The sequence below is a fragment of the Bufo bufo genome, chromosome 2, assembly GCF_905171765.1.
Source record: "Bufo bufo chromosome 2, aBufBuf1.1, whole genome shotgun sequence".
Taxonomy (NCBI): domain Eukaryota; kingdom Metazoa; phylum Chordata; class Amphibia; order Anura; family Bufonidae; genus Bufo; species Bufo bufo.
Window position 1 is genome coordinate 18288762 of NC_053390.1, and position 21830 is coordinate 18310591.

The 21830-nt window shown below is 46.5% G+C and overlaps 1 protein-coding gene across 1 annotated transcript in view; it reads left to right on the forward strand.

Moving 5' to 3' along the window:
* The window catches only part of LOC120991131 (gastrula zinc finger protein XlCGF57.1-like), a 255421-nt gene that overhangs the window by 69411 nt on the left and 164180 nt on the right, over window positions 1-21830 (forward strand). The gene's annotated exons all lie outside the window — the stretch shown is intronic.

The following is a 21830-nucleotide window of genomic DNA, read 5'->3' on the forward strand; positions in this document are numbered from 1 at the left end:
GGGTTCCAACCCTATGTCACAGGAAATGTAACTATAAGCTATCTAAAAGCTACCTGATCTGTTCTACTCAGCACTTCAACACAACATTAAATACCACCCAGAAACAAACGAAACAGAAGTTTAGAGGAAATTTTTCAGAAATAAACCTTTCTCACCTTGCAGCCGTGAATGATATCGTCTAATAGTTCCACTTCAGTGTATTTCTTCCTTGGTTGAATAAATGCTATTCAGACTGAATCTGCCCCATGTTGGTGCCAATTTTGTTATCGCAAATTTGAAATTTTTTTATCTTTTGTGTGCTGTCAGATCAACTAGAAGTATAAGTATGAGTGCTCATACAACTTTCACACTGAGACCAAGACACAGGCTGGTATCATGCAAAAACTTCTGTTTTATTGAAGATACATTCCCTTTTATAGCAGGTATGAGTTAGACAAAAGGGGTGTTACTTAGGCAGAGTTAATTGGCTCCTTAATTAGATGGGATTGGTTCTGCAACTTCATCCCTCAGTTTTATTGTTACACTTAAATGTTGCAAACTAACTTTTCCATCCTCCCCCCACAATGACCTTGAAACAAAGAAGAAAGAACATGTGCCTTTTCAGAACTTATTAGCTGCCCTCTAGTGGTTAAGTATGAGTAATACATGACTTGTAATACATTTTATATAAGAACCTAGCTCTCATGAATCCCTCCTTTTTGCGGGCAGTAGGCACAAGGTGGACAGGCATAACGAGGTGCTTTTCTATCGTCCTAAACGGCGAAGAGCTGGACTTTCCTTATTGCGTCACCAGGTCACCCCCAACTCCCTATTGGGTTTGCCTTCATCTTGTCCTATTAGCCCCGTAATCAACAGGGTTTTGTCTGCTTCAGGATGAAATTGCGTTCTTCAAACAATAGTCCTTGTCTTTGACGGGGTTACAGTGCATATCCATAGTATTTGAAAGCATGGACGTATTCCAAATTTTTAGAACAATTTTTCTAAAACAGGGGACCATACAACACCCTATTAAGGCTAATGCTAAAAATACTGTTCCGAGAGTGATTAACAAATTTACACATTGGACCAGTTCCCAAACCATTGTTCTAGGCATGAGATAAATGGATTAATGATTCCACATCTTTCAGCCAGTTCATTGGATAACGTTGTAAGTCCCTTTAGAGCCTTAGTGATGCTTCCATCAGGGGCAGTGTTGTTGGGAATGTAGGTGCAGCAGGAACTTCCGAACATCTTGTAGTCCCTCTTTTTCCTGCTAAGATCATGTCGAGGGCCAGTAGGTTTTGTAGAGTCATCACCGAGGAAGAGCCTAGTTGTTCTGCTATTTCCATGACAGAATCACCTGTGTAATTGACAAATCACATTTTTATTAATACTAATCATAGGAATCAAAGACTCAAATCCTGCAGCTATCTCATTTCTAGCTTTACATTCGCCAGGAACTCCTCTTGGGACTCCTATAAAATCAATATATAAATGTGAATCGAAGGACGTAGAGAGTGACCTCCTTAGTCGTGACTGGACATTAGCATGTTGCAGACTGATTTGACTCCATTCAGGAGGTGAAAATAGAAGAAATGGCATCAGTACTTTTATCAGGGTACATTGCCGATCCATTCCATTTGCATCCTTGGTCAGAGTTTCAAGTCCCCACACAACCACCAGATATCTGCATGTTGATGAACCAACTGTCTGGATAACTGAGAGTCATTACTTGTTTAATTTAGCTGGATTATGTGTGAACAATATCCGGGAGATAAAACACCAAGGGGGTTTGAAGAAAATCACAGAAAGAAGATAATAATGCACTTAGTAAAGTAGATGCAAGCACTATATATGGACAAAGTCCTCACTCTGATATGATAATATCTTAGACACTTAGTCAATATATTTTGATCAAAACACATCTGAGCCCGCCTACCAAGCGCCAAGGTGGTCTCAGGTCAGGCGGGTCCTACGCTAAACCTACCTAAGCCATTGGGCTTCTATGATCAGGAGCGCAGACGCCGCACATATGGTGTGCTGCTCCTAGTCACCTCCATGTGCATCAAGCAACCAATGGGAGGAGGAGCAAGCACAGCCATATGTACCACCTAATCAAGGCGCTCTATTGGATAGGAAGGGCAAAAGTGCAGAGGAATGCTACTCCCAAGATAAATAGGTGCGCATTCACACTTGAAGGTGCCACTCCCTCAAGAAAGTACTACATAGACAAGAAAAAAAATCACAGAAAAAACTAAGATAAAAACATGTGTTTTCATCAAAATATATTGACTAAGTGTCTCAGATATTATCATATCAGAGTGAGGACTTTGTCCATATATAATGCTTGCATCTACTTTACTAAGTGCAGTATTATTTTATTTCTGTGATTTTCTTCAATAATATGGCCAGTGACATCCGCAGATTTGTATATCATACCGCGCAGGATGTTTTTATCTTAGTTTTTTCTGTGATTTTTTTCTCGTCTACCAAGGGGGTTTGCCTGTACTATTATGGTTGAAACATGTGTAATTTCCAAGATATGGAGTTATACCAAGGCCCCTATGATCTCCTTCATGAATAGTAGGATAGAGCAATGCTAACGTTTTGCAGCGGGAAGTATCACTACTGGGAATAGTATTAGAGTACATCTTAAAGATGCACTTGAAACCTTCAGGATCAGTAATCTCATCCAAGGGGAAAGGTACAGTTCCTAAGTGAGGACGGGCAGCAGCACAAGCAATGCATTCAGATCGCTTTTGGGAGAGAACTGTATAGCGCGGGGATCAACACTCCAGCACTCCATCTGTTCAGAAACTATTACTCCCAGAATGCTTCATTCTCTTCCATGGGAGTTAGAAGAGCATCCAAGCATGTTTGCATGCTGGGAGTTGTAGTTTCACAGCAACTGGAGTGCCGAAGGTTGCTGATCCCTGGTATAGCGGATCCATTTTATCCATACATTCGTGTCAGAAAACCCCATCTCTAATTTATTTAGGCTAATTTATCTTCATATTTTAAATTGGCCAAATATTTAAAGGGGTTGTCCGAGTTATTATTTTTGTTTCTAACTAATCAAATATAACAGCTTTGCCATGCACTTATGCATCTGTAGTTGCTCCTTTCTCAGGTTGCACAGAGGGTCACATGACCTGTGATGTCAGCTTCTCTCCCTGCTCTGATAAGGATTCCCGCTGTACACCAGAAGTCACAGTGCTGGCCACGCCCCCCTGCACTGATGGCTGCTGCTTATTGCTCTCTCCCTGGATTCTTAACCCCTTCAGCAGCACAGACTCAGGGCTGAAAGCTTTACTGAGTAGCTGCAGGCAGTGAGGAGACAAATGCTGGGCACAGGAGCTGACAGACTAGAGGAGTTCTGCACAAGAACAGGTAGGGAGAAGATCCTATAGGTATCAGCAGTGCCTTTGTACAGCTGGGACTTGTAGTCCTACACATACAACATGCTGCTGAGTATCCCAGCAGGCAGACATGTCACTCAGGGCCGCACTTGTATTCACACCCTTTGCAGAGCAGGGGGAGGGGCAGAGATTGTTGTTATTGCAGGTAAACAAAGGGCCAGAACAGAATCAGGGAAATTAGAAAAAATATTTTTTTTTTACCTAAAACTTGCTTAGCTTTAGTTATATATTGGTGCCAATCAGATATACAGTGTGTGGGGACTCGCTCTGGTAGACAGGACACAGTATAGAGGCTAGTGATGGACGAACAACGGCCGGGACGGTCGCATCGCGCCCATTGACTTTAATAGCAGGCGAACTTTAAAAACCTTCAGGTCATATTTGCAGCCAGGAAACACTTACTAGAAGTACACAAATAGTCCCACAACATGGCCAGTGATATACCAGAGGGGGATCATTGGCAAAAATTCCCACAAAAAATATGCATTTTAATCAGTGGCCATTTTTATGCGTCTTAAAGGGAAACTCTCAAAAATGTGCCCTGCTGGAGCCTAGAAAATTTGTATTTCCTATCTGTTTGATGTACACAAATGTGCAGCACTCCACGTTTTTGTATCCAGCAGAGTCCATTAAAAAAATGCATACGTTAACATACATTTTTTTTCTATCATGGAACTGTATGGTGAACGGAGGCCACTGTACGGCATCAGTCTGAGGCATCTGTTAACGCAGACATTTTTGGTATGCATTAAATGGATGGCAAAAATAGGATTTGAACCCAGCCCTGGTGTCAGAATAAGCACCAGTACACAGCGGAGCAGCGTGGTGGAGAGGGGAGGCCGCCACGTACTGACAGAGCGCTACCTGGTCCTGTTGGTCAGGGATGAGGACTGTGTTTCCCAAGGATCATTTTCTACTGGGAAATCCAGGGCACAGTATAATACACTAGAAGATATATAATATAAAGATATTAGCCCTACCCCCGAATAATAATGCAATTAGGTGATCATTTATTATATAGAAATGCGTCTATGTTAGGCGTATTTCTGACACAGATTGTGGCGCACAGGTCCTTAGCACCGCAACCTGCATATTTTTCCCGCTCATGCCAGGTCTAAAAAAGGATGGTGTGGCAGGGAAAGGGATACAGTTATAGCCATCCAGTTATGGGATACCACCGCCATACATTGACCGGATAACACCTCTGTACAGTGACCGGATAACACCGCCATACCGTGACCAGATAAAAGGGTATAAGAGGGCACAGTACAGGGAATGACTAGGGGCACTGCACAGGGTGTGGTAAGAGGGCACAATGCAGGGTATAAGGGGGTACAGAATGGGGAGAGGGGCACAGTATGTGGTGGGGGGCACAGTCACATGACCCTGTGACATTAGAAGGTCCTTATGATGAATGTGGTTCATACACCACCATAATCAGAGGCAGAGGAGTGAGACAAGGGTGTGATTAAGTGGCTAGAGATAAAAAAAACTGTCGGCTAGTACAGGCCCCAAAAATTAGGCAATAGCCATTCACCTGACAGCAAAAAACTTTGGATTCTGTGGCTGGAGGTACATTAGGCGGTCACAGGATAAAAATTAACCTGTCGGACAGTATAGGCCCCCAAAATTAGCCAATAGGCACTAACCTGACAGCAAAGAATTTTGGATTCTGTGGCTGGAGGTACATTAGGCGGTCACAGGATAAAAATTTAACTATCGGCCAGTATAGGCCCCAAAAATTGGGCATTCACCTGACATAAAAGGCCTTTTATGCCACTGTATATACATAAGTCAAGGACCATTCTTTGTTTTGGGTGGTGGCGGATATGTGTGGGCTGGCATTATGAAAGTCAATTACACGTGGTCATCACAGGCTTTGAATTCCTCCAACATCCATGCCTTATTCATTTTTAAAAATGTGAGGTAGTCCACACTGTCGTGAGCTAGGCGAGTGCACTTATCGGTCACGATCCCCCCCTGCTGCGTTGAACGTCCATTCAGACAGGACACAAGATGAGGGGCAAGCCAAGAGTTCCATGGCAAATTGTGCCAGCTCTGGTCACAGGTCAAGCCTACACACCCAGTAGTTAAGGGGTTCCTTGCTTTTCAGAGCGTCCACATTGGCCGTTAACCCAATGTAGTCGGACACCTGTCGGTCTAGGCGTTCTCTGAGGCTGGATTCGGAGGTCGGCTGTCGATGGGTTGGCTGCAAGAATGATCTATCAAAGTGACCAACACATCTTCAAACCACCGTCTTTTTGCAGGCGCGGTAGGATTAATACCGCACCAGTTTCACTGTGGGTGGAAATTCCTCTGCCAGTGCCCGCAACAGCAGAATGCAACATCTCTCGCAGCAAGGCCTGGAAATGCTGCATTCTGACAGTCCTCTGTGATGCTGGTAACATATCCACCATTTTGTGTTTGTACCGGGGTTCTAAGTAGGTTGCCACCCAGTACAGGTCCTTGACCTTTGTTCTTTTTATACGGGAGTCCCTCTTCAAACACTGGAGCATGAAGTCCCCCATTTGCACTGAATTGGAAGCGGTGGAGCGCCCTGGATTCTGCTCATCTCCCAGGAGAATGTCCTCCTTGGTCTCCTCCCCCAGCTACGGACAACATCAGGGATCCTCGAAAAGTTTAAAGCCTGCTCTTCTTGCTCCTTCTCCTCCTCCCCCCCAGCCACCATCCTCCTTTGACTCCTCTTCAGACTCCTGCTGACTTGTCTCAGATGGAGTAGCCCCACTGGGAATTTATTCAGCATTGCGACTTGCTCGTCGACGGCTTGATCAATGACACAATGCAATGCACGCTCCAGAAAGAAGGCGTAAGGTACAATATCACTAATGGCGCCCTGGCTGCGACTGACCAGTTTTGTGATCTTATCAAATGGCTGCAGAAGTCTGCATGCGTCGCGCATGAGCAGCCACTGGCGCGGTGAAAAGAAACCAAGCTCCCCAGAACCTGTCCTGCCGCAGAGTTTGAAAAGGTAGTCATTAATGGCACGTTTCTGCTGGAGCAGCCTATCAAGCATATACAAGGTGGAGTTCCAGCGTGTCGGGCAGTCACAAATCAGACGTCTGACGGGTAAGTGGTGTCGCTGCTGAACGTCAGGAAGGCGAGCCATGGCTGTGTAAGATCTTCTAAAATGGCCAGAGATTTTCCTGGCCTGCCGCAAGACGTCCTGGACCTCGGGGTATTTGGCAACGAATTGCTGCACGACTAAGTTCAGGATGTGTGCCGGCACGTGTGTCATTTTGCCCTGTTTCAGCACACTCAGCAGATTGGCACCGTTGTCGCACACCACTTTACCAACTGTCAAATTGAGCGGAGTTAGCCACTAATCAGCCTGTGACCGCAGAGCTGAAAGCAGTGTAGGACCAGTGTGGCTCTTGGCTTCCAGGCACAACAGCCACATCACAGCATGGCAACGTCTCAGCTAGCACATTGAATAGGTTCTGGGGAGCTTGGGGGGTGCAGCGGAAGAGGCAGTAGCAGTGGAAAAGGAGGAATCAACCGAGGAGGAGACGGAGGATGGAGTAGGAGGAGGAGAAGAAGATGCAGGCCTGCATGCAATCCGTGGCGGTAACATCAAATCCACAAGGGTGCCACGTTACATGCTTGACGGCCGTCACAAGGTTCACCCAGTGGGCAGTAAAAGTTATGTACCTTTCCTGCCCCTGTTTGCTAGACCACGTGTCTGTGGTCAGATGTATCTTGGCACCGACACTGTGTGCAAGAGATATATTAACTTGCCGCTGAACGTGGCCATATAGTCAGGGATGCCCTTCTGGGAAATATTTCCTTCCGGGGACCTTCCATTGCGGTGTGCCAATAGCCACAAATTTTCTAAAGGCCTCCGAGTCCACCAATTTATATGGCAGTAGTTGGCGGGCTAGCAGTTCCGACAAGCCAGCTGTCAACCGTTGGGCAAGAGGATCATCCGGTGTTATCATTTTTTTACGCTTGAACATTTGGGCCACGGAAGCCTGCCTTGTGTCAGATGAACATGACGGCGGCACGTGGAGCGCCGGGAGTGTGGCTTTGTGGGTTCTGACGGGGTTGCTCTCACTGGGCTCGGTGATGGGAGGCCAGGTGCCTTCTTAAGGCGGTCATCCCTAGGTGAGTGTTGGGCTTACCGCGACTTATGCGTTTACAGCACAGGCTGCAGATGGCAACACTATTATCAGCAGATGACACGTTAAGAAAAGCCCACAATGCACAGACATTGGGAGCGCAAGATCAGAATCAGAATCGGCTTTATTCGCCAAACACGACACAGTCAATCGTGCTTGGAATTGGGTTAGGCACAGGTACTGGCATAGTACTAGGGGGGAGGGTTATGCAATGGGCACATCAGGGGCAAGGGATTATGGGCGGGAGATGGGGCGTGGTGAGTTCAGCAGTCTGACGGCCGTTAGGAAGAAAGTGTTCAGCCTCCTCGATGTCCTTGCAGGGATGGCCTGATACCTGCGGCCGGACTTTAGACGTCTGAAGAGATGATGGCCCGGATGGGAGTGATCATTGGATATTTTCAGAGCCCTGGAGTGCAGTCTGTTGGAGAAGATAGAGTCAAGGGGTGGTAGTGGCAGTCGAGTAGTTCTCTCCGCCGAGGTGATGACCCTTTGTAGTTTGCGCTTGTCACTGGCTGATGAGCCGGCATACCAAACCAGAAGAGACGAGCACAGTACCGACTTGATGGTACAGGAGTAGAAGGACTTCAGTAGGTCCTGTGCCATGCCGAACTTCCTCAGTTGTCGAAGGAAGTAGAGCCGCTGGTGAGCCTTCTTTATGATGGACGAGATGTTGGGACGCCAGGATAGGTCCTCAGAGATTGTCATGCCTAGGAGGCGGGCGCTGGGTACCCTTGCAACTTCAGATCCGTCAATGTAGGTCGGGGGGGGGGGAACTACCCTTCATTGACGGATCTGAAGTCGCAAGGGTACCCAGTGTGACCATGCATGGTGGATGGCTCACTCCAGATACATGTGCAGTCTGCTTTTTTGCCTCCTGTGCACTGCGAGACCTGCCTGCTTCTCCTCCCTATCTGCTGCTCCGTTTCTCCCTCCTCTTTCTCTCTTGTGGGCACCCACATGACCTCCATCGACACGTCATCATCGTCACCTTCATCACCATTGACATTAGAGATCTCGAAGTAGGCAGCAACAGTGAGGACCACCCTCCTTGGGCTGATCTGGGTACTGTCGTCAGACTGCTGGTTGGCGGTCATCCGATGCCAAGAATGGCTGTGCATCGGTAAGGTCTGTGAATAGATGGGAAAATAATTCATCTGACTCGAGTGGAGGGGCTATGGTGGTGGTCTCTTTGGGGGTGCACACAGCAGAGAGTGAGGAGGGTGCAGAAGCGGAAGGCTGAGTGAGCCACTCAACCAATTCTGGTGCGCCCTTTGAAGTTATCGCTTGCGCCTTCTTCAACGTCCCACTTAGGCTCCAGCCTGGTGCACCCGCCCAACCCCTACCATCCCTGTGGAACGGCCTGCCTCTTCTTCTGCCTGTCATTTTCTAAATGACCCTCGGCCTAGGTTCGTAGAAAAGAGCAGTATTTGTGGAAGAAGGTATATTGCAGCCCTCAATCAGTATTTGGTGGAAAAACTTATACAGAAATAGCACCCCTCAATCAGTATTTTGTTGAAGAAGGTATATGGCACCCCTCAATCAGTATTTGGCGGAAACAGGTATATAGCACCCCTCAATCAGTGTTTTGTGGAAGAAGGTATATTGCACCCCTCAATCAGTATTTGGCGGAAACAGGTATATAGCACCCCTCAATCAGTGTTTTGTGGAAACAGGTGTATCGCAGCCCTCAATCAGTATTTGGTGGAAGAAGGCATATAGCAATAGCACCCCTTAATAAGTATTTTGTGGAAGATGGTATATAGCACCCCTCAATCAGTATTTTGTGGAAAAAGGTATATAGCACCCCTCAATCAGTATTTGGCGGAAATAGGTATATGGCACCCCTCAATCAGTATTTTATGGAAGCAGGTGTATCGCAGCCCTCAATAAGTATTTGGTGGAAGAAGGTATATAGCACCCCTCAATCAGTAATTGTCGGAAACTAGTATATAGCACCCCTCAATTAGTATTTGGCAGAAACAGTTATATAGCACCCCTCAATCAGTATTTGGCAGAAACAGGTATATAGCACCACTCAATAAGGATTTTGTGGAGGATGGTATATCGCAGCCCTCAAGCATTTTTTTTTGGGGGGGGGGGGCCACAGGTATATCACACCCGTTGCAATTAGTTACTCCAATAGCGTTTGTCCCCCTAACTAGCTGCGGTATCACAGCAGAACCGCACACAACTGCTGCACAATACAAATACACTATAATATAATTTCTATGTTAGAAAGTAAATTATAAGTTTATCACACCCCTTTATATCACACCTATACCAGTCCTTAAAAGGACTTTTGTGGCCCTATTAGCTAGCGTTTGGTGTCCCTAACTGTCCCTGCTCCAAAATGCCACCTCTCCCTACACTGGCACAACACAATGTAAAATGGCTGACAGAAACATAGAATGTGTCGGCAGATAAGAACCATTTGGCCCATCTAGTCTGCCCAATATACTGAATACTATGAATAGCCCTTGTCCCTATCTTATATGAAGGATGGCCTTATGCCTATCTCATGCATGCTTGAACTCCTTCACTGTATTTGCAGCTACCACTTCTGCAGGAAGGCTATTCCATGCATCCACTACTCTCTCAGTAAAGTAATACTTCCTGATATTACTTTTAAACCTTTGCCCCTCTAATTTAAAACTCTGTCCTCTTGTAGCAGTTTTTCTTATTTTAAATATTCTCTCCTCTTTTACCTTGTTGATTCCCTTTATGTATTTAAAAGTTTCTATCATATCCCCTCTGTCTCGTCTTTCTTCCAAGCTATACATGTTAAGGTCCTTAAATATTTCCTGGTAAGTTTTATCCTGCAATCCATGTACTAGTTTAGTAGCTCTTCTCTGAACTTTCTCCAAAGTATCAATATCCTTCTGGAGATATAGTCTCCAGTACTGCGCACAATACTCCAAATTAGGTCTCACTAGTGCTCTGTAGAGTGGCATGAGCACCTCCCTCTTTCTACTGGTAATGCCTCTCCCTATACACCCCAGCATTCTGCTAGCATTTTTCTGCTGCTCTATGACATTGTCTGCCTACCTTTAAGTCTTCTGAAATAATGACCCCTAAATCCCTTTCCTCCGATACTGAGGTTAGGACTGTATCACTGATTGTATATTCTGCTCTTGGGTTTTTATGCCCCAGGTGCATTATCTTGCACTTATTAACATTAAATTTTAGTTGCCAGATTTTTGACCATTCCTCTAGTTTTCCTAAATCCTTTTCCATTTGCTGTATCCCTCCAGGAACATCAACCCTGTTACAAACCGGATTCCAAAAAAGTTGGGACACTATACAAATCGTGAATAAAAACTGAATGCAATGATGTGGAGGTGCCAACTTCTAATATTTTATTCAGAATAGAACATAAATCATGGAACAAAAGTTTAAACTGAGAAAATGTACCATTTTAAGGGAAAAATATGTTGAATCAGAATTTCATGGTGTCAACAAATTCCCAAAAGGTTGGGACAAGGCCATTTTCACCACTGTGTGGCATCTCCCCTTCTTCTTACAACACTCAACAGACGTCTGGGGACCGAGGAGACCAGTTTCTCAAGTTTAGAAATAGGAATGCTCTCCCATTCTTGTCTAATACAGGCCTCTAACTGTTCAATCGTCTTGGGCCTTCTTTGTTGCACCTTCCTCTTTATGATGCGCCAAATGTTCTCTATAGGTGAAAGATCTGGACTGCAGACCGGCCATTTCAGTACCCGGATCCTTCTCCTACGCAGCCATGATGTTGTGATTGATGCAGAATGTGGTCTGGCATTATCTTGTTGAAAAATGCACGGTCTTCCCTGAAAGAGATGACGTCTGGATGGGATCATATGTTGTTCTAGAAAATGAATATATTTTTCTGCATTGATGGTGCCTTTCCAGACATGCAAGCTGCTCATGCCACACGCACTCATGCAACCCCATACCATCAGAGATGCAGGCTTCTGAACTGAGCGTTGATAACAACTTGGGTTGTCCTTGTCCTCTTTGGTCCGGATGATATGGCATCCCAGATTTCCGAAAAGAACTTCGAATCGTGACTCGTCTGACCACAGAACAGTCTTCTATTTTGCAACACTCCATTTTAAATGATCCCTGGCCCAGTGAAAACGCCTGAACTTGTGGATCTTGCTTAGAAATGGCTTCTTCTTTGCACTGTAGAGTTTCAGCTGGCAACGGCGGATGGCACGGTGGATTGTGTTCACTGACAATGGTTTCTGGAAGTATTCCTGAGCCCATTCTGTGATTTCCTTTACAGTAGCATTCCTGTTTGTGGTGCAGTGTCGTTTAAGGGCCCGGAGATCACGGGCATCCAGTATGGTTTTACGGCCTTGACCCTTACGCACAGAGATTGTTCCAGATTCTCTGAATCTTCGGATGATGTTATGCACAGTAGATGATGATAGATGCAAAGTCTTTGCAATTTTTCGCTGGGTAACACCTTTCTGATATTGCTCCACTATCTTTCTGCGCAACATTGTGGGAATTGGTGATCCTCTACCCATCTTGGCTTCTGAGAGACACTGCCACTCTGAGAAGCTCTTTTTATACCCAATCATGTTGCCAATTGACCTAATTAGTGTTAATTGGTCTTCCAGCTCTTTGTTATGCTCAAATTTACTTTTTCCAGCCTCTTATTGCTACTTGTCCCAACTTTTGGGATTTGTTGACACCGTGAAAATTAGAATAAACGTATTTTTCCTTTAAAATGATACATTTACTCAGATTAAACGTCATCTACGTTCTATTACAAATAAAATATTGACATTTGCCATCTCCACATCATTGCATTCAGTTTTTATTCACAATTTGTTTAGTGTCCCAACTTTTTTGGAATCCGGTTTGTACAAATCTTTGTGTCATCAGCAAAAAGACACACCTTACCATCGAGGTCTTCTGCAATTTCGCTGATAAAGATATTAAACAATATGGGTCCCAGAACAGATCCCTGAGGTACCCCCACTGGTAAAAAGACCATGGTCTGAATATACTCCATTGACTACAACCCTCTGTTGTCTGTCCCTCAGCCACTGCCTAATCCATTCAACAATATGGGAGTCCAAGCTCAGATACTGCAATTTATTGATAAGCCTTCCATGTGGGGCGGTATCAAAAGCCTTACTAAAGTCTAGATAAGCGATGTCTACTGCACCTCCGCCATCTATTATTTTAGTCACCCAATCAAAAAATTCAATAAGATTAGTTTGACATGATCTCCCTGAAGTAAACCCATGCTGGTTTTCATCTTTTAATCCATGGGATTTTTGATGTTCCACAATCCTATCCTTAAGTATGGTTTCCATTAATTTCCCCACTATTGATGTCAGGCTTACTGGTCTATAGTTGCCCGATTCCTCCCTACTACCTTTCTTGTGAATGGGCACAACATTTGCTAATTTCCAATCTTCTGGGACGACTCCTGTTACCAGTGATTGGTTAAATAAATCTGTTAATGGTTTTGCTAGTTCACCGCTGAGCTCTTTTAATAGCTTTGGGTGTATCCCATCAGGCCCCTGTGACTTATTTGTATTAATTTTAAACAGCTGACTTAGAACATCTTCCTCTGTAAAGACACCTGCATCAAAAGATTCATTGGTCTTCCTTCCTGAGGTCCTTTTCCTTCATTTTCCTTTGTAAAAACTGAACAGAAGTATTCATTGAGGCAGTCAGCTAGTTCTTTATCTTCTTCCATATACCTTTTTTCTTTTGTTTTTAACTTGTTAATTCCTTGTTTTAGTTTCTTTTTTTCATTTATTTATCTGAAGAATGTCTTATCGCCTTTTTTCACTGACTGAGCTAATTTCTCTTCTGCCTGTGCTTTAGAAGCTCTTATAACTTGTTTGGCCTCTCTCTACCTAATCTTATAAATTTGCCTGTCATCCTAGTTTTTTTATTTTTATAATTACTAAATGCAATCTTTTTGTTTTTAATGATTTTGGCCACTTCTGCTGAGTACCACAGTGGTTTCTTCATTTTTTTATTTGCTTTTACTGACAAGCCTAATGCAATTATATGTTGCCTCCAATAGTGCCACTTTTAAGTAGTCCCATTTATCTTTGACTCCATTGAAACTGTTCCAATGTGATAGGGACTCGTATACCACTAATCTAATTTTAGAAAAGTCAGTTTTTCTAAAATCTAAAACTTTTGTTTTTGTGTGGTGTGACTTATAGTAAACCACACTGACTGGTGATCACTAGATCCCAAGCTTTCCCCTACAGTAATATCAGATACCAAATTCCCATTTGTGAATACTAAATCTAAAATGGCCTCCTTCCGGGTTGGCGCCTCAACTACTTGCTGTAGAGATAATCCCAGTAGGGAATTTAGAATATCTGTACTCCTGGCAGAACTAGCTGGTTTTCCAGTTTACATCTGGAAGATTGAAGTCTCCCATAATTATAACTTCCCCTTTCAATGTCATTTTAGCCATTTCCTCAACTAGTAGATCATCTAATTCTTTGACTTGGCTAGGTGGTCTATATATCACACCTACACGAGTTACCTTATGATTAACAAGCTGCAAGGTGACCCAAACTGACTCTAAATTGCATTAAATTAGATTTTATGCTATCTTTCACATACAGGGCCACCCCTCACTCTTCTTGCCTTCTCTGTCTTTCCTATATAGTGTATTATATCCCAGGCATTACTCCCATTGAACAATGTCTCAGTAACAGCCACTAAATCTATATTCTAAAAGACGAAGTTATAGCAATATAGCGAATATATTCGTTATTTAGAATATTCGTCTTTTTTTTTTTTCAATGTGTACTGTTATTCTACTTTAGCATACTGCTCCCCGAGAAGCGTCCCCGTCACCATGGGAACGCCTGTGGGTAAGAATATACCATCGGATCTGAGTTTTTACGATCTCAGGGAAAACTCAGATCCGATGGTATTTTCTAACCCACAGGCGTTCTCATGGTGACGGGGACGCTTGTCGGGGAGGAGTATGCGAACAACTGTACAGATAAGAAAAAATTATGCGAAAATTCTAAATAACAAATATATTCACTATATTGCTATATATTCGGTTTTTAGAATATTGGTTATTTTTTTTCCATATGAAAAACACGTGCATCCGTGCAGAAACTGCAGTATAAAAATTTACTGCAGATGCAAAACAACGAACACTAACTAAAAATTAACATATATATATATATTGTGGGGTTTTGCTCCGGTAGACAGGCTAGTGGACGCAGTACAGAGGCAATCACAAAGTCTTTAACTTAAACAATTCAGTGTTTCATTCACACATAAGGAAAAAACTAAATGACCGTTCCGAGTCTTGGTGTTTGTTCACACCATGCAATGTCCATAGAACAAAATCTTCGCCTGGTTAGCAGTTTTCCACCCTCAGTCCACAGCAGCCTTCAGGGGCCTGTTTCCCGGCATGCGGCTCTGAGCCTTTAGCACGGCACAAATTCACAGGCCCCAAAACACAGAAACTCTCCAGCTTCTCTGTCAGATGGAGGATAAACCACACCCAGCTGAGACTGCTGGCTGGGTTTTATATAGGCCAAAAAAAGACCCGGCCTGGAATGTGGGGAGGAGCCACCCACCCAGCACTTTGGCTACTCCCAGTAAGAGCCGGCCTGGAAAGGCAACAAACAGTGTCAGTCAGGAATCTCGGTGACACATACCTTCCATCAATGACGGCCCCTTGCGCCTTCCTACAATATATATATATATATATATATATATATATATATATATACACTTCTATTACTTCTTAAAAAATAAAATAAAATCTGGTCCCAAAAAATAAGCCCAGGTGCTGAACAGTGACGTACGGACTGATCAGCACTTGGCGTTCACAGCTCGCACACAAAAACAGTAAATAAATCACTGCAGCAGATGTTCCAGGTGTTTCACAGGTAGTAGAAAACTCTGGTGGTGAACCACAAGTCCCAGCAGATACAGCCCAGAGGGGCACAGGTCAACTCTGCATGCAGTCTCCAGCTAGAATGACTGCATGCAGAGGGATTCTTCCTGTTCCCTCTGCTGCCATTGGCTGGAGCGTTGTTCCAGCCAATCGCAGCGCTGGCAGGGGACGCCAAACACTGGAGTCCCCTGCCTGACCTCGGAGGAGACAGGTTCTGACTAGTTCAGCACCGGTCACCTCAACATGACCCCCAGCTCCATACTGCTTCCGGTGCTGCGATGTGCCGATCTTCATTGACTGGCCAATCGCAGCGATGGGGGGTGAGGGGGCGTAAAGACGTCATGCTGCCATTACCCAGCATGGCTGCCTACTGGTAAGAGCAGCCATCGTGCCCCCATTTCCCCCTCCCAGAACCCGGCGGGTAGAGATGAGCGAATTTCATGGTATGAAATTCATTTGCGCTTCGTTTGGTGGTAAAAGCAGAATTGCGTTATGAAATCCGTTACCACGGACCATAACGCAATTCTATGACGGAATGCATAACGGAAGGCCTGGAATAGGGACGGATCCGTTTTGCAGCCCATAGACTTCTATTATGACGGAATGAATAACGGAAAGCCTCTAAAGGCATAGAATTGCGCTAAGGTCCGTGGTAACAGAATCCATAACGCAATTCTGCTTTTACCACCAAACGAAGTGCAAATGTATTTCATAATATGAAATTCGCTCATCTCTACCGGCGGACCTTGCACCGTACATGTACGGCAGGGGTCCTGAAAGGGGTTATCCAATATTTCAAACCCTCCCCCCCCCCCACATGTGCCGGGAAATATACTTAGCCTGCCCCCCGCTGTTTTCATCCGTGTGCAGTGAGAAGCAGCAGCGGCGGTGCGGGGACCAGGAGCTGTGCCGGGAGCGAGGTAAGTATATTACCGGTGAGGGGCCCGGCACATGGGGGGCAGGGGGGGGTTGAGAAATTGGATAAACTTTTTATTTAATAACTATTTCCCCCTCAGGGGCTAGAACCTGGGATCTTCTAATCCCTTGTCCTACTACCCAAATAGAGATCTACTAGGGTGCATAGGATATTACACTGTCCCTGCTGCCCGGGAGCTTACCATGGCAGCCATGAAAGTCTTCAGTAGTGTACTGGCTGCCATGGTAACCGATCGGAGCCCCGCTACGTCACTGCTGGGGCTCCGATCAGAAGCTGCCACTGCCACTAATGAAGAGGGGAGAGGGGACCCTGTGGCCACTGCCCTCAATGACTTTAATACTGGGGGCGTTGGGGGCCCACTGCGCCACTAATGTTTTTAATTACTGGGGGAGCCCCCCGTTGGGAAAGGCGCACTGCGCCACCAGTGGAGATAACATTTAATACAAATACCGGCGGCGGGTGCTGGCGGCAGAATCACATAGCCGGCACCGGACCTCTATGACAGGGCGCTGCAATCAGCAGCACCGCCTAGTATCGGGAAAAGGCAAATCCCAGCATCAAATAGATCCGGGTACAAAAGTATCGATAATTTGATACCCAGTGCAGCCCTACCCAGCACACAGGTCGCCATCTCTGCCCACCTCTCTCAACACACAGGTCGCCAATATCACTGCACCCCCAGCACACAGGTCGCTAATATCTCTGCACCCCCCCCAGCACACAGGTCGCCAATATCTCTGCACCCCCAGCACACAGGTCGCCAATATCTCTGCACCCCCCCAGCACACAGGTCGCCAATATCTCTGCACCCCCCCAGCACACAGGTCGCCAATATCTCTGCACCCCCAGCACACAGGTCGCCATCTCTGCCCACCACACAGGTCGCCAATATCTCTGCACCCCCAGCACACAGGTCGCCAATATCTCTGCACCCCCAGCACACAGGTCGCCAATATCTCTGCACCCCCAGGTCGCCATCTCTGCCCACCACCCCCAGCACACAGGTCGCCAATATCTCTGCACCCCCAGCACACAGGTCGCCAATATCTCTGCACCCCCAGCACACAGGTCGCCATCTCTGCCCACCACCCCCAGCACACAGGTTGCCAATATCTCTGCACCCCCAGCACACAGGTCGCCAATATCTCTGCACCCCCAGCACACAGGTCGCCATCTGTGCCCGCTACCCATAGCTCTCCCCAACATGAGTAGCAGCGAAGTCAAGTGACCACTGACATCACACCTTATTTCCCATGAAGACCCTCAACAAAGATCTGCCCCTCATGACCCAAGAATACACCCCATCCCCCCCCTCACAGATTTACACCCCATAAAGGTCCCCAACCTCGGTTCTGCACCCTCATGTCCCCAGAATACACCCAGATCTGTACTATAAACCCCGTAATGACACCAGGTTCCACTCCATTAACCCCACGGCCCCTGAGTGCTCCTCCACCTGCCCCTCATATATGAGCTCCATATGCCGCCCCTCATGAAGCTCTGTGTCCTCCAGGACTGCAGCACATCCCCCCTCACTGGGCTCCTTACACACAGCCCCTCCTCCTTCCACAAACTGCTGGGTTTGTCATGTGACCATGAAGGAGCATGTGACCAGTGACATCACAGACCTCCCTCTAACAACTCCATTCTAGCATCTACCACAGCAGATACTGGGCAGGTCCTTCACCACCTCTTATACTTACAACTGCTGAGCCCCGCCCCCTGCACTGATCACATGACAGTGACGTCACCGCAGGTCCTTCAGCTCTGGCAGTGCAGCAGATACTGGGCAGGTCCTGGTCGGTAGTCAGGGCTCTTGTTCTCTCTGGTATCAGCCATTCCTCCAGCCTGCAGGTAAGATGAGCTGTGAGGAGACAGTGTGGTGGAGAGCTCAGACATGTCACCTCTGGAGATTCTCCTCCATTACACACAAGGAATCCTTCTCCGCTCCTCAGCTTAGTATGATGGGGGAGGAGTAGTGGGGAGAGTGGGGGTTGTCATCATTCGCTGGCCCCTGACTGTCCTGGTGAGGGGCCCCTGCCTCCAGGAGGAGAATGAATGGAGGGGGGCCCGGCCTGAGCTCAGCTCTCTCCAGTCTCTTCTCTAGGAGTTGTGGACACAGCTGAGCACAGCCCAGAGGTGGGACCTGCATCTATCAGACATTTATCTCCTGTGGAGCCACCAGAGATCTCCATGTTGGGGCCCCTGGAATCCATGTGGTAGGGGCTCTGAGAAGCAGGGCCCCTCCAGGCTCAGGAAGTGCGGTTCTGGAGGTGACATCTGGTCTTGTCCCCTGGATGATTTCCTCTCCTCTTCTCACAAAGGCACCTGCAGTACTAGAAGCCTCCAGCTCCTCCAGGTCTCTCCTCTTCTCCTGAACGACCACCAAGGATGGACAGGAAGGAGATCAGCAGAAGAATATTAGACCTCACCTTGGAGATCATCTCCCTGCTGAGCGGAGAGGTAAACTTTTCTAGATTTCTCTCCTCTTTATTGTATTCTGTAACAAGTCAGACATCGGGAAGGAGAATCCATCATAGGAAGTGATAGGAAGAGTCCAGGGTCCTGGAGAACGGCCTCCAGACCTTCCAAGTGATGGAGAACCTGAAGATCAGCCCCCAGTATGGTGAGTGATGTGTCATGTGACCAGTGACCAATAGTCATGTTGTAGGAGCCATGAGGAGGTAAGTAGGCACGTTGTACCAGGAGGAGAGGGCCGGAGGAGAGCACATGGCCCCTGAAGGGTTTATTCCCTAAGTGTCTCTCTCCATCCACAGGAATACACAATAGTGAAGAAGACATCGGGGGACTGTGTGACTCCCATCATCCATCTCCAGGAGTCAGGAGGGCGGAGCAGGACCCCTCCCCCCATCACAGAGCCTCCCCCTCACCCCCTGATACATGAGCAGAAGATCCTAGAGCTCACCCACAAGATGATGGAGCTGCTGACTGGAGAGGTGACACTGCTGGGAATGCTGGGAAATTCTCCAGTAACAGCACTGGAGGGGTCTGGGTGATGACGGTGTCATTGTGTTGTCAGGTTCCTATAAGGTGTCAGGACGTCACTGTCTATTTCTCCATGGAGGAGTGGGAGTATATAGAAGGACACAAGGATCTGTACAAGGAGGCCATGATGGAGGAGCACCAGCCTCTTATATCACAAGGTAAGAGCCGTCATGTGCAGTGTGTACACGTGTGTGCAGTGACATGTAATGGAGGAGCACCAGCCTCTTATATCACAGGGTAAGAGCCGTCATGTGCAGTGTATACATGTGTGTGCAGTGACATGTAATGGAGAAGCACCAGCCTCTTATATCACAAGGTAAGAGCCGTTATGTGCAGTGTGTACACGTGTGTGCAGTGACATGTAATGGAGGAGCACCAGCCTCTTATATCACAAGGTAAGAGCCGTCATGTGCAGTGTATACACGTGTGTGCAGTGACATGTAATGGAGGAGCACCAGCCTCTTATATCACAGGGTAAGAGCCGTCATGTGCAGTGTATACACGTGTGTGCAGTGACATGTAATGGAGGAGCACCAGCCTCTTATATCACAAGGTAAGAGCCGTCATGTGCAGTGTATACACGTGTGTGCAGTGATATGTAATGGAGGAGCACCAGCCTCTTATATCACAAGGTAAGAGCCATCATGTGCAGTGTATACACGTGTGTGCAGTGACATGTAATGGAGGAGCACCAGCCTCTTATATCACAAGGTAAGAGCCGTCATGTGCAGTGTATACACGTGTGTGCAGTGACATGTAATGGAGGACCACCAGCCTCTTATATCACAAGGTAAGACCCGTCATGTGCAGTGTGTACACGTGTGTGCAGTGACATGTAATGGAGGAGCACCAGCCTCTTATATCACAAGGTAAGAGCCGTCATGTGCAGTGTATACACGTGTGTGCAGTGACATGTAATGGAGGAGCACCAGCCTCTTATATCACAAGGTAAGACCCGTCATGTGCAGTGTATACACGTGTGTGCAGTGACATGTAATGGAGGACACCAGCCTCTTATATCACAAGGTAAGAGCCGTCATGTGCAGTGTATACACGTGTGTGCAGTGACATGTAATAGAGGAGCACCAGCCTCTTATATCACAAGGTAAGATCCGTCATGTGCAGTGTATACACGTGTGTGCAGTGACATGTAATGGAGGAGCACCAGCCTCCTATATCACAAGGTAAGAGCCGTCATGTGCAGTGTATACACGTGTGTGCAGTGACATGTAATGGAGGAGCACCAGCCTCTTATATCACAAGGTAAGAGCCGTCATGTGCAGTGTATACACGTGTGTGCAGTGACATGTAATGGAGGAGCACCAGCCTCTTATATCACAAGGTAAGAGCCGTCATGTGCAGTGTATACACGTGTGTGCAGTGACATGTAATGGAGGAGCACCAGCCTCTTATATCACAGGGTAAGACCCGTCATGTGCAGTGTATACATGTGTGTGCAGTGACATGTAATGGAGGAGCACCAGCCTCTTATATCACAAGGTAAGAGCCGTCATGTGCAGTGTATACACGTGTGTGCAGTGACATGTAATGGAGGAGCACCAGCCTCTTATATCACAAGGTAAGAGCCGTCATGTGCAGTGTATACACGTGTGTGCAGTGACATGTAATGGAGGAGCACCAGCCTCTTATATCACAAGGTAAGAGCCGTCATGTGCAGTGTATACACGTGTGTGCAGTGACATGTAATGGAGGAGCACCAGCCTCTTATATCACAAGGTAAGAGCCGTCATGTGCAGTGTATACACGTGTGTGCAGTGACATGTAATAGAGGAGCACCAGCCTCTTATATCACAGGGTAAGAGCCGTCATGTGCAGTGTATACACGTGTGTGCAGTGACATGTAATGGAGGAGCACCAGCCTCTTATATCACAAGGTAAGAGCCGTCATGTGCAGTGTATAGACGTGTGTGCAGTGACATGTAATGGAGGAGCACCAGCCTCTTATATCACAGGGTAAGACCCGTCATGTGCAGTGTATACACGTGTGTGCAGTGACATGTAATGGAGGAGTACCACAGTTTTTTCTCACATTACATTAGAGGCTACGTGTTCTTTATATGTTAGTCATATCCATAGGTCTCCAGTCACATGATGGGAGCGTGTCCTTCTGCTCTATCAGAGGCCTCCTGTGAAATCCGTGTTCCGCAGCGTATACATTGTAGATTATACATGGAGCTTCTGGGCAATGTCCGCCCCTGTGTGACTGTGTAGAGCCTGACGTCAGAGCTTCTGTCAGAGGGAGATATCAGGAAACCCTCCAGTGTTATCTCCTCCGATCACTAAACCTAGAAGTGAAGGAGCTGAGAGAAGAGTCTGATCTATAGACAGATCTACAGGAGGCCATGTATTCAGTCACTGTGTGCTTGTGTCTCCACAGATGGATCCAGGAGGAGAAATCCACCAGAGAGATGTCCCGGTCCTCTGTATTCCCAGGACTG